This window comes from Porites lutea, chromosome 5, assembly GCF_958299795.1.
Source record: "Porites lutea chromosome 5, jaPorLute2.1, whole genome shotgun sequence".
NCBI lineage: Eukaryota > Metazoa > Cnidaria > Anthozoa > Scleractinia > Poritidae > Porites > Porites lutea.
In genome coordinates this window covers 24,166,287-24,180,454 of record NC_133205.1, presented here as the reverse complement: position 1 = coordinate 24,180,454, position 14,168 = coordinate 24,166,287, and the positions used below count along the sequence as shown (strand labels likewise).

The 14,168-nt window shown below is 38.3% G+C and overlaps 1 protein-coding gene across 1 annotated transcript in view; it reads right to left on the bottom strand.

The window, feature by feature from the left end:
• The window catches only part of LOC140936875 (DNA polymerase subunit gamma-1-like), a 55,476-nt gene that overhangs the window by 8,892 nt on the left and 32,416 nt on the right, over positions 1 to 14,168 (bottom strand). The window lies entirely within an intron of this gene.

Here is a 14,168-nt window from a genome sequence, read left to right as displayed (position 1 = left end):
GGTTGAACTAAAATCGCGGTTGCTTAAGTCTGTGAAAGCCAAGACCGCCAGTACCATGTTCGACTTGTGCCTTATTAGTCCAGATTTTGCTTTAATACAGATAATCACCAACGCGTTCAAAATTGCTTTCACTGGGAAGGTGACGAGGTTGACGATAATGACAAAGATAACAAATGTTGAACCCAGAGAGGAGGGTTGCAACAGTCATAGACCATACCCGCCATTTTTGCATGCGCTTTAGGGTCGATGGGATAAGAGCAATGCCACGTGGTATTTCAGGGGGCAAACAAAAGACAAAATTTGCCAATACGAGAAATCACGGTGCGGAAAACGTTCTTACTAAATTTCTTGGCCAGAGTTATATCACTCCGATCATCTAAGAACAATAATTCAAGCAAGACGTTTTAAATAATATACAAATTTCAACAAACCTAACAATACTTGGTTAATCGTAATTAGCTTCATCAAATAAACACCCCTGAATTACGTGAACCACCAGGTTCTGAAATTTTACAATTTAGGAAAGAGAGGTATTAAATAATTTGCCTAGAATGTACAGCCATAAATGATGCAAGAATAGAAAGCACATCAGTGTTACGAATCATTGCTGTTCGGTTGTTGTTTTTGCTTTCTTAGACGTTTTCTTCATTCACATCGTGTTGAGGTTTTTCATTTTGATCTTGATCAGCTTTTACTGTGTTAACTCTAACAACAGCATTAGGTACACCGAAAAGTCGCATCTCAATTTCTTCAGCGTCTACAGTATGTACAGTTCTGAACAATAACTCAATAAAGTCGACCCAGAACTGCTTCATTCTCACCACATAAATAATCGGATTCAGCAGCGAGTTTAAGAAACTTAAGACTTGAAAAGAAAGGAACACCGTAAAAAATGCCTCTTTAGCTGTGTCACTCGTAAATCTTACTAACATTACTGCAATCTTCCAAGGTACTAAACACAACATTAATACAGCTAGGATTATTGCTGTGAGTTTAACAGCCTTCTTATTTCTCTCACATTCGTTCCTTGCCCTTAGTGTAGCTTGCTGAGCTGCAACTCGCTGTTCACGTCGGAGATTTTCAAGAAAAACCGTGACATGGCAGGAAAAAGATCGCAAAAAGAGACAGAGTATTCGATGCAACCTTAGTGCCCAAAAAAACAGTTTCGTGAAGAGTAAAAGAACGGTCTGAAGTACAGACAAGAACCACGCCAATGTACAAGAAACAAGAAGGCGTCCTTCGGTGACGAGAGAGGGGTACCCAAAAGTATGCTTCATGGCTATGTACCGCTCCCCGCTTAGCAAAACCAAGTGGAAAAGCGAAGCATTAACCATAACTATATTATAACATAGCGCGCGTGCTTGCCTTATATAAGTCCTATTGAGCCGCTATGAACAAAATCTTTATTTACGCACGCCCGTGCGTAAATAAGATGACGTAAGCATTTTGTTTTACCTGGCTGCAGAGTTGTCGTCTTTTAAGCTGTAGTGCAGTTTTCCTTCTCTGTAAAATATGGAAGAAACCAGCGAAGAACTGCCCGATTTTTCTATCGGCATTGACCTTTAGGTCCTGATCCGACAAGCAGCAAAAATTGAGCCGAATTAAAAAAACTCGCATGTTGCGCGTTTCGCAAATTTGTCGGAAGACCAGCTGCAGCAAATTTTGGCCGAAAGACATTTACTGGGAACAGAACAGACACCAACTGGTCATCAACAACATTAAGAGGTTAAATTTCCGTTTTTATTGTTGTTTTTAAATTTGTTATACACTTTTGTTATCTGCGGACAATCCGACTGAAGCAGGAAGATTTCTCTGGCAATAACAACACAAATTACACAAGAAGACATAAACTTATTACTCACAAAAACAACTGCTGCCAGGTCTTCTCAAGAAGCCGTAATGACCAGCCAATGTTTGTAAATGAATATGAGTTTAAAGAAGGATGACACTCGTCTTCGCTAAAAACATGTTTTCTGGATTTCGCCGAGCAAAACGTAAACATCTTTTCAGCAAATCCAAACCATACTCCACGACTTCTTACGAACATGTTAGTATTTTAACTTTAGGTGAACTTTAAGACTCTTTTACCTTTGTTTCTGCTTAGTTTCCATTGATCGTTAACGAATAAAGAAGCCAATTTTCTTTCTCAGTTTTACAGAAAAGCTACAGAAAGAATATTTTCATTCAAACTAGATGATTGTGGTGTGTTCGTAATCAGCCAATAGAAGCGTTTGTTATTGTGTAGCGCGTTACGAGAATTTTGTAGTTAATCAAAAAGCAAGCATTTTTGTCAGCTATGTTATAAAAGAATTTGCTCATGCTTTTAGCTGTGCGTATATCGAGTTATGGATGCACTTGGGAAGTTTGGAGAGCACTCAAGAAGCTAGAGTTGCACTCGGCTATCGCCTCGTGCAACTCTTACGCATCTTTCGTGCTCTCCAAACTTCCCGCGTGCATCCATAACTCGATATACGCACGCTAAGCATGAACAAATTCTTAAATCACATATCTAAGAACTTGAAAAACACAATAACCACGAGGCTCGTCAAGTAACAACATGATTAATACCGCGGCAAAGGTAGGTTGAACTAGAATCCCGACTGTAAAGTCTGTCAAAGCCAGGAACGCCAGTAAAATGTTCGACTTGTGTGCTCTTAGTTGTGATTTTGCCTTAACAGAGATCATCACCAGGGCGTTCAAAACTGCGGTGACTGGAAAGGTGATGATGTGAAAGATGACGAGGAAGATCAGAAAAGCTACGCCCCAGGGGGAAGGGTGTTGTAGTCTTTTGCGGAATACAAGCTCAGCCTCGCAACCAGCAGGGCGTGTGGTACAACTGAAATTCATGGCTTCTGGTCTTACGATATCGGACTTTCTACTGCTCAATGAACTCGTTCTGGGCTTTAAAAGATTTGGGCGGTAAACTGTGTTGTTGTCTTCGCAAACATCTGCCACCCTTTGCCCTTTGTTAAGCTTTTGGTACACTGATCTTTATATATGCATTTTCGCATTAGTATGGTTGAATTTTCGGCCGATAATTAAAGTTGGATAGTATTTTCATTTTCTAAATATCTGCTTAACGTGTTAAGAAATAACATCGCTGCTTTTGTGAAGACTAAGTAACAGGGACGCTGGAGCAACTCTAAAACCGGGCGCAATAGGAAAGAGCGAAAGATACTATGAGGAAACAATGCAGATATGTAAGTGTATGTAGGATTTATTTTTCCGACGTGGAAAACAAAAACAAATTGTCCGAAATCGACGGAAATGGAGGAGTACACTTTATTCTGCGTGCTCGACAATTTTTAGTCGTTAATATGGCAAGCATGAAAACAGCAACCACGATATCGTCAATTTCGATATTTTCTTTGTAAAAACTTATCCTTTTGATTATTGTTTCTGTTGATAAGTTACGAAACGTTTTTTTCCTCTGCAGCTGCAAGTTCTATACGTGTAGTACGCGAAAAAACCCGCAGAAAAAAAGTAGTCCGCTATTTCAAACACTGGACAGACAAAAGTCGCGATTTAGTGATCGTCCGATTGATCAAACTTATTCGAACATTTGCTCATTGCTTGGTAAGCCTCGCATTCTAGTTGAAAAACTGATATTAGACTTTTAGGTTAATGCCGCAGTACATTGTCAAAATTTGGACAAATTATACCCACATTAATCAAATTTCTTTCCAATTTGAACCAATGTTTAGTCACTACCTCCTGTACATAAAATCACGTCGACTCGATTGTTACATTATAGTCCAAAGATGTCTGGGCACCGAATCACTTTCGTCTGTAAAATAACTGTGGGAAGGAGGAAACATTGCCTTGAAATTTGTCAAGCTCTAGAAAGGATAACTACTCCACGTATAATGTATTCAGGGCTTTCTTTTATTATAACATACGTAAGATTTTCGGGGTCGTGTTTTTCACATTTTTTATCACCAAGATATCTCAATACAACACTTCTAGCAACGTTCTAAAAAATACAATTAAAGCAATAATGAGAGAGCAAGGATTATGGATGTCCTTGTGAGTTTGACAACCTTTTAATAGCTATAAAATTTTTCCCTTGCCTCTTGTGTGGATTGCATGCTAGCCTGTTCTGTGAGTTGTTGTTCGTTACGGCGAATTTCACCGCAAACTGTGTCATGAAAGTAAAAGATCATCGCAAAAGGCATACTTGTAGAGGCAAACATGTTGAGCAAGGAGCCTCTTGCTCAGGAGAAAATACAACTGTCTGGAGTATGATCAAGGATCGCACTAAATCACTAGCAATAAACAAGCGATCTCCGCCATGAAAAGGGCAACGGTATGAAAAAGGTTGATTCTGGATATGCAATCCTTCTTGCTTAACAAAGCCAAGTGAAAGAGCGAAGCAACAACGAAACACTTTAAAAGGCACACCCAAGAACTTGCTTAGCACAATATCCACGACGCTTTTAAAATAAAATAAAAAATAACAATAACATGTGTCACAGCAAATATCAAGAAACCTAAATAGACCTAGCTAGGAGTAATTAGGTCTATCAAAACAACAAATTTGATAACGCCAGCTGTTTTTACAGTTTCGGAAAAAGGAGCATCATTTTAATAGTTAGTTCAACACAATTGTTGTTCATGCTTACACGTTTTCTTCAAACACATCTTGTTGAGCTTGGTCAGCTTTTACTCTGTTAACTCTAACCACAGCATTAGGTACACTGAAAAATCGCATCTCAATTTCTTCAGCATCTGCAGAATTTACAGTTCTGAACAATAACTCAGTGAAGGCGACCCTGAACTGCTTCATTCTCAACGCGTTAATAACTGGCTTAAGCAACGAGTTTAAAAAACTTAACAAATTAGGAAAAAGGCAAAAATTAAAATTGTCTCATGAGTTACATGACCACTAAAACTTTGACACAACAGTGACAGCAGCGCTTCCAGGTATAAAACACAATTAAGTGATAACGCAGCAAAGATTATGGACGTTAGTTTAATAGCCTTCTTATTTTTCTCAAATTCTTCCTTTGCCTCTAATGTGGTTTGCTGAGCTGCAAGTTGTTTTTCGTGTCGGTGAGTTTGAAAGAAAACAGTGACATGGCAGAAAAAGATCACCGCAAGAGATACACTAATGAAAATTGCTGAACCCCGAAAGACCATAGTTTTGCTAACGAGAAACAGAAGCACTGTCTGAAATAGGGATAGGAACCACGCCAATGCACTAGGCAACTACGTGGGCAAGCAACCCTCATTGACCAACTCGGGTAATATAAAAGAAAGGATTAGTCATGGCTATGTGCCGCTCTGCGTTAAAAAAAAAAAAACAAGTGGAAAAGCGAGGAAACAACGGACAAAAATACTAGCATATCTAAGAACTTGCCAAACACAATATACACGAGTCTCGTCAAGTAACAACATGATTAACATCGCGGCGAAGGCAGCGTGAACTAGAATCCCGACAGTAAAGTCTGTCAAAGCCAGAAACGCCAGTAGCGCTCTTAGTCGTGACCATCACTAGCGCGTTCAAAACTGCGGTCAGGGTTCGCAAATACGCCAAATTTGGCGTATTTTACGCCAAAATTTTTCTGATGACTCCACAGAGGTTACGGAGGGAGTCGCTTCGACTCCAGAAATTTTCGGTAACAAACACAGTTTTGTCCTTACCTTTTTCGCAACAAATACAATTTACGTTAATTATAAACGTTTTAAACCTTATTTAAATCATCAAAATTAAAGAATTATACTGCACGACAAAACGGGACGGGGGTAAATTACGATCAAAGTTTACTCGATGACCGCCATTATGGATTTGAGCCTTCCAGGTCAGCGGACCACTACAGCTACTTCATGTATCCATCACAATAGTGTATCCATGCCAGCACCACGTGCTGGGAAGTCTGAAAATGGCTTTTTTCGTTGTGATACTTGACTCCAAATATTCCAAAATGACTCCAAAATTTGAGAAGCAGAAGTCACAGTGACTCCACTCATCAATAAAATTTGCAAACCCTGGCGGTGATTGGAAAAGTGATGATGTTAAAGATGATGAGGAAGATCAGAAAAGCTACGCCCCAGGGGGGAAGGGTGATGTAGTCTTTTGCCAAATACAAGGTCAGCCTCGTAACCAGCAGGGCTCGTGGTAAAACTGAAATTCGTGGTTTCTCGTCCCACGATATCAGACTTTCGGCTGCTCAATGTACTCGTTCTTTTTTAAAAAAAAGATTTAGGCGATAAACCGTGTTCTTGTTTAACCAAACATCTGCCATCCTTTACCCTTTGTTCCGCCTTTTGTACACTGAACTTTTAATATGCATTTTCGTATTAGTAGGGTTTAATTTTCGGCCGATAATTAAGCTTGGATAATCTTTTCATATTCTAAATATCCGCTAGTTTTTGTGTACGTCCCAACATCAAATTTTTAGCAACGTGCAAACGGACGCAACAACTCCCAACAATGCTGGAAGTTGTTGGCCAACAATGTTGCATCGAGGCTTTCTGGCGAGGAGTGTTAAATGTGTAACTAGGAAGGTTGTGGAAGTTTCACGTTGTAGTCGTGCAAAACGCCAAAGAAATGTACAAAAAAGGTGTGCTGAACGGACAAAGTTGTTTTTTTGCTGACATTTTTTGCCGCGTTTTCGCTACTGTCGCCGCTTAGCATTACGCGATTTTGCATTTTGTTTGGGTTATAATATAACTATATATAGCGAGAGCTTCGCTTTTAGCCCTGGCTAAATCTATATATATTACAATGATTGGTGTAGCGTTCAGGAGAATAAAACCAACAAAAACAAAGTAAGTACTATGGAAGCGAGTTTAACGGCTATCTTGAAAACAAGGAACGGGGAATCGGTGAAAGGGAATGGGGAACGGGGAACGGGGAATCTTTAAAATGGGGAATCTTTAAAAGCGGGAACCTTTAAAATGGGGAATCTTTAAAAGCGGGAATCTTTAAAATGGGAAATCTTTAAAAGCGGGAATCTTTAAAATGGAGAATCGTTAAAAGCGGGAATCTTTAAAATGGAGAATCTTTAAAAGCGGGAATCTTTAAAACGGGGAATCTTTAAAAGCGAGAATCTTTAAAATGGGGAATCTTTAAAAGCGGGAATCTTAAAAAGCGGGAATCTTTAAAACGGGGAATCTTTAAAACGGGGAATCTTTAAACGGGGAATCTTTAAAAGCGGGAATCTTTAAAATGGGGAATCTTCAAAACGGGGAATTTTTAAAAGCGGGAATCTTTAAAACGGGGAATCTTCAAAAGCGGGAATCTTTACAACGAGGAATCTTTAAGAGCGGGAATCTTTAAAATGGGGAATCTTTAAAAGCGGAAATCTTTAAAATGGGGAATCTTTAAAATAGATGATATTTGAAATAATATTTATGTAGTCGTTGTTTCAAATTTGTAATTCACTTTCCTTCATGTTATCGTGGTTTGAAAAAAAAAACCCTCATAAAATGGGTTTTCTCAAATTCAATAAAATGTGCTAAATGTGCTTCGAATGATTAATAAAGCTGACATTAGTCCAACCTAACAAACAGTGTCCTTTTGTTCTAAATATTTAAAGATTGACCCGCTTTTAAAGATTCCCCGTTTTAAAGATTCCCGCTTTTAAAGATTCCCCGTTTTAAAGATTCCCGCTTTTAAAGATTCCCCGTTTTAAAGATTCCCGCTTTTTAAGATTCCCCATTTTAAAGATTCCCCGTTTTAAAGATTCCCGCTTTTAAAGATTCCCCACTTTAAAGATTCCCCGTTTTAAAGATTCCCCATTTTAAAGATTCCCGCTTTTAAAGATTCCCCGTTCCCCGCTCCCCATTCCCATTCCCCCATTCTCCGTTCCTGGTTTTAAAGGTAGCCGAGTTTAACGGCCTTCTTAAGCCCTGGCCCACGAAGCTCGTCATCAAAGAAACAGATCGAACCGCCTTTTTGTGCCATAATTTAAGAGAGAAGATTATTATATAATTCTTTTCCCCAGAATGTTTACAACTGTACATGATACCAGGATAGGAAGTACGTCAGTTTTATGATTGTTGTTGTTGCATAGACATTTTGTTTATTCCCCGCACATTTTGTTAAGGTTGTCCTTCTTGTCTTGTTTCAGCGTTTACTCTAACCATGGAGTTAAGAACTCGCAAAAATCGCGGCTTCTCAGTTTCTACGTTGGTTCTAAACACCAACTCAATAAACGCTACCCTAAACTGATTCATTCTCAGTGCGTAAATAACTGGGTTGAGCAACGAGTTGAAGAAACTTAACGAAAGAGAAAAAAAGAAAAACATAACTAGTGCTTCATGAGTAATATGAGTTATATCACTATGATAGCTTAACAGAACAATCTTGGCAACGTTTACAGGTGTAAAACACAATAATAACGCGGCAAGAATTATGAAGGTTAGTTTAACAGCTTTCTTATTTCTCTCAAATTGTTTCCTTGCCTCTGGCGTAGTTTGCTGATCTGTAACTAGCTTCTCGTGTCGGCGAATTTCACGGCAAACAGTGAAATGGCAGAAAAAGATCACAACAAGTGATAGACTGGTAGAAATCATCACGCTGCGCAATAACACTGTTTTGCTAACGAGAAGTAGAACTGTCTCAAATACGGAAAACAACCACGATAATAGACTAGCAACAAGCAAGCGACCCTCAGTCACGAGACTAGGGTACGAAAAAGTGTGTTTCATGGCTATGTACCGCTCCAAACTTAGCAAAACCAGGTGGAAAATTGATGAATTAAGCAGCACTATTAAAGCATATCTAAGAACCTGCAGAACGCAATATCCACGAGGCTTGTCAAGTAACAACATGATTAACACAGCGGCGAAGGCAGGTTGAACTAGAATCCCGACTGTAAAGTCTGTCAAAGCCAGAAAAGCCAGTAAAACGTTGGACTTGTGTGCTCTTAGTCGAGATTTTGCCTTAACAGAGATCATCACCAATGAGTTCAAAACTGCGGTGATTGGAAAGGTGATGATATTAAAGATGACGAGGAAGATCAGAAAAGCTACGCCCCAGGGCGGAAGGTGATGTAGTCTTTTGCCGAATACAAGGTCAGCCTCGCAACCAGCAGGGCTTGTGGTAGAACTGAAATTCATGGCTTCCCCGCCGTCTTGAGATATCGGACTTCCTGCTTCTCAATAAACTCGTTCTGGGTTTTAAAAGATTTGGGCGGTAAACTGAGTTTTTGTCTTAGCAAACATCTGCTATCCTTTACCCTTTTGTTAAGCTTTTTGTACACTGATCTTTTACTATGCGTTTTCGCATTAGCATGGTTTAATTTTCGGCCGATAATTAAGTTTGGATAATTCTTTCATTTTCTAAACAAACGCTTAACGTCTTTAAAAAAACTGGTTGCATAATACAAGCTACGTCACTGCTAAGATAAGAAAAACGCTAAGGCAATTCTAAAACCAGGCGCAATTAGGACGAGCGAGAGATGAAAGAGCAAACAATACGAATACGTAAGCGTATGTAGGATTTCTTTTTCCGACGAGGAAAATAAGAATAAATTGTCCGAAAACCGACGGAAATGAAGCTATTTTTATTAATTTACAGTTTGCCCTGCGTGCTCGACACAATTTTGTTGTTAACAGTTCTTGCACGAAAACAATTACATTCCACTTGCGTAAAACTACTAGGTTAATGTTTTTCGCTTAGTAATTTTTTGTTTGCATCAAGCAACGATAGAAAATGGAATCCGTTCGATCCTATGGCAAGCATGAAAACAGCAACCACTGCGATAACGATAATTTGGATGATGTATCAGTAATTAATTATCCTGTTTATTATTGTTATTGTAAATACTTTAGAAAAGGAAAACGCTGTTCTTTTGCAGCTGCAATAAATTCTTCACATGCAGTTCACGAAGTGCCCGCCAAAAAAAAGTGCGATATTTCAAATATTCAGGACTGTCACAATAGTCGCGATTTGATTTTCCGATCGATCAAACTTAATCATTTGTCTATTTATCTAGAAAAGCCTCACATTTATATTTATCTATTTATCTATTTTATTTTTGCCACACAAAATGTACAAGGAAGATAGAAAAAAATACACTACAGAACGAAAGTGGCGAGGAATCCTTAACAGAAACCACAGGGCCTATAACAGTACTGTTACAACGTAAGGCTTCATCAATTACAACTCATCAGATGGCTACACATGCACAGCTATGACAATCATTTTGGCAGCCAAAAATAAATTTATATTTAAAATGCAAACTTAAAGATGAGTCAAAAGTAGGTTGGGTTTGATCGTCCGGGTGAACGTTGTCCTGAATAGGACTGTTGTTGTTGACAGTGACTGACGTTTCGACAACCCGTGCGGTAGTCATCTTCAGAGTCAAAGTGAGTTGTATCACGTCAGTTGATGGTATTATACTCTGGTTATTGATCTGATTGGTCAATTACGTCGCGATGTCATTGGTCGTCTGTCAGTTAAGCCGTAATGTTATTGGCTATGAAGACTCGTAATCAGTAACAGGTGCGTTTCGATCCGTCTATTGTCACAGTTAAACAGTCGTCTAATGTTAGTCAAATTGTCAGTTCTCCAGTCGTTCTCTCGTAGTTAGAGAGAAAAAGCTAACAAAAGCTAAAGAAAGCCAGACGTATGAATCTGTTAAAAACCAGAACAAACTCAGTAAGTTGGAAATTTCGATATCGTAAGACTATAGGCCATGAATTCCAGTTCTTACACGAGCCCTACTGGTTGCGAAGCTGACCTTGTCTTCGGAAAAAGACTGCAGCACCCTTCCTCCTTGAGCGTAGCTTTTTTTATCTTTCTTATAATCGTTAACCTCCTCACCTTTCCAGTCACCGCAGTTTTGAACGCGCTTGTGATGATCTCTGTTCAGACAAAATCACGACTAAGAGCGCACAAGTCCAACGTTTTACTGGCGTTCCTGGCTTTGACAGACTTTACAGTCGGGATTCTAGTTCAACCTACCTTCGCCGCGATGTTAATTATGTTGTTACTTAACGAGCCTCGTGGATACTGTGTTCTGAAAGTTCTTAGGCATGTGACTGTTGTCGTCATTGCTTCGCTTTTTCACTTGGTTTTGCTAACAGGGGAGCGGTACATTGCCATGAAGCATCCTTTTTCTTACCTTTCCTTCGTCACCGAAGGACGCTTGCTTTTTACCAGCGCAATGGCGTGGTTCTTGTTCATTTCTCATTCTGTTATTTTACTCGTAAGCAAACCTGTGTATATGCGCTGCGTAGGCATATCCAGTATTCTATCGTTTGCCGTTATTTCTTTTTGCTATCTTACTGTTTTTGGTGAAACCCGTCGACACGAACGGCAACTTGCAGCTCAACAAGCGACACCGGAGGCAAGGGAAGAATTTGAGAGAAATAGAAAGGCTTTTAAACTCACATCTATAATCCTTGTTTTACTGATTTTATTTGTTTTAATACCGGGCACTTTGCCAGTTGTTCTACTTAATTACCGTGAATTCACTCCAGAGGCGGTGTATTTGTTTTTCTCCTTTACTATGTCGCTAGTTTTCTTGGACTCGCTTCTCAACCCGATTGTTTACGCGTGGAGATTGGGACAATTTCGGGTCGCAGTTATTGAGTTATTGTTCAGAACTGTAAACATTGTCGACGCTGAAGAAATTGAGATGCGATTTTTTGGAGTACCTAATGCTGTGCTTAGAGTTAACAGAGTCAAGGATAAGCAAGATCAAGAAGAGCAAAATCAACAAAATATGACGGTTGAAAATGTGTAATCCGGCAATAGCAAACGCAACAGTAATGTTCTGCCTTAATTATGAAAAACATTTGCCTTGAAGAAGAATTGAACAGTGACTTGAACTCTTTAAAATGCCAATTACCAACATGGTAAACAAGCACTTCAGTTCATTTATTTGCAATTATTTTTCATTAATTTTATTTTTGCGTTTATTAATGGCTCAAATCCCCCGGCTTATTTTTCTTAACCAGCTAACTTTGACCAAATAAAGCCGTCTCACCTTGCTCCTCGCCTTAAGGGACGTCTTCCTTTACAAGGTGTCATGAGACAAGCCGTGTTGGTTGCGAAGCTGCAAAAGCTGACGAAAACAAAATCAAGAAGGACTAGCTGAAAAAAGGATGAAATGTGCGCGAAAAACAGTGACCATCATAACTTTGATGTGGTGACTTAACACGAAAACTATGTTGTTAGAACACTGAACTGTTCAGCTCCTCAATTCATTTGAAAATATACAGTAGTTAGTGACTCAAGATAGCATTTATTGATTTAAAAAAATCACTTATTACAAATCTGTTGTAAGTTGTGTTTGTAAAATGTATTTGAAAATAATTTGTTTAATGTGAGTATAATTTGTCCATATTTTGAAGTGGGCGGCAGTGGTTATGGTTATAGTTGTAATTTATAAAATAATCTGATTTAACGTTTACAAGTAAACTAAAGATTTATCAGCTATTCAACTAGAATGTTTACATGTTTATGTTGACAACAAGCACATTGAACAAGTTAAGGAAACAGTTTTTCTTGGCGTTGTTCTTAATGAAAATCTGAATTGGAAACTAAGTCCATATTCCACATGTGGCGAACAAATTTTCAAAATCTATCGGAAAAATATATAAATCTAGTGTTATCCTTTCCAAATCTGGTCTTAAAAGCTTGTACTATTCTATATATGGTATATCCTTATCTCTTTTACTACAACATCGTCTGGGCTTCCACTTATAAAACAAACCTGCGTCATCATGTGACTCTACAAAAGCTCGTGATCAGAAATATAATAAATCTGCCTTTGATGCCTCTTCAGATCCCATCTACAAGGAGCGTCGTATGTTAAAACTTCGTGATATTCGGTTTCTTGAATTAGGCAAATTTATGTTTTCTTATAAACACTCACTTTTACCCATTAGGTTTAGAAATACCTTTCCTCTTAATAATCAAACCCATAACTACAATACAAGAAATGCTGTTGCTTTAAAGTTACCCTTCTGTAGAAGAAGCACTAGACAATTTTCTGCAAGCTTTCAGGAGAGGGTCCTAAATACTTCAAGTCCTTAGATAATGACATTTGTAACTCAATCTCTCCTTCTTTCTTTAAAATCAGTCTGAAAAATTATTTTGTTAACAGCTATTAGTCAACAAGAATTGAATAGTTTCATTATCATGGATAAAGTTTACCTGTCCTCCAATTACAATATTTGTCGGTTGTAATATAGCCTATGTTTGCCGTAATTTTAGTATTTATTAATTTACAAACTGATTGTTGTTACTCGTTTACTGTATCTTCCCATGTTCTTTTTTGGAATTAATTGTCATAGCTGTGCATGTGTAGCCATCTGATGAGTTGTAATTGATGAAGCCTTACGTTGTATCAGTGCTTTTATAGGCCCTGTGGTTTCTATTAAGGATTCCTCGCCACTTTCGTTCTGTAGTGTATTTTTTTCTTTCTTTCCTTGTACATTTTGTGTGGCAAAAATAAAATAAATAAATAGATAAATATAAATGTGAAGCTTTTCTAGATAATAGACAAGTGATTAAGCTTGATCGATCGGAAAATCAAATCGCGACTATTGTGACAGTCCTGAATATTTGAAATATCGCACTCTTTTTTGGCGGGCACTTCGTGAACTGCATGTGAAGAATTTATTGCAGCTGCAAAAGAACAGCGTTTTCCTTTTCTAAAGTATTTACAATAACAATAATAAACAGGATAATTAATTACTGATACATCATCCAAATTGTCGTTATCACAGTGGTTGCTGTTTTCATGCTTGCCATAGGATCGAACGGATTCCATTTTCTATCGTTGCTTGATGCAAACAAAAAATTACTAAGCGAAAAACATTAACCTAGAAGTTTTACGCAAGTGGAATGTAACTGTTTTCGTGCAAGAGCTGTTAACAACAAAATTGTGTCGAGTACGCAGGACAAACTGTAAATTAATAAAAATAGCTTCATTTGCGTCGGTTTTCGGACAATTTATTCTTGTTTTCCTCGTCGGAAAAAGAAATCTTACATAAACTTTCGTATTCGTATTGTTTGCCCTTTCATCTCTCGCTCGTCCTAATCGCGCCTGGTTTTAGAATTGCCTTAGCGTTTGTCTTATCTTAGCAGTGACGTAGCTTGTATTATGCAACGCGTTTTTTTTAAGACGTTAAGCGGATGTATAGAAAATGAAAGAATTATCCAAACTTAATTATCGGCCGAAAATTAAACCATACTAATGCGAAAA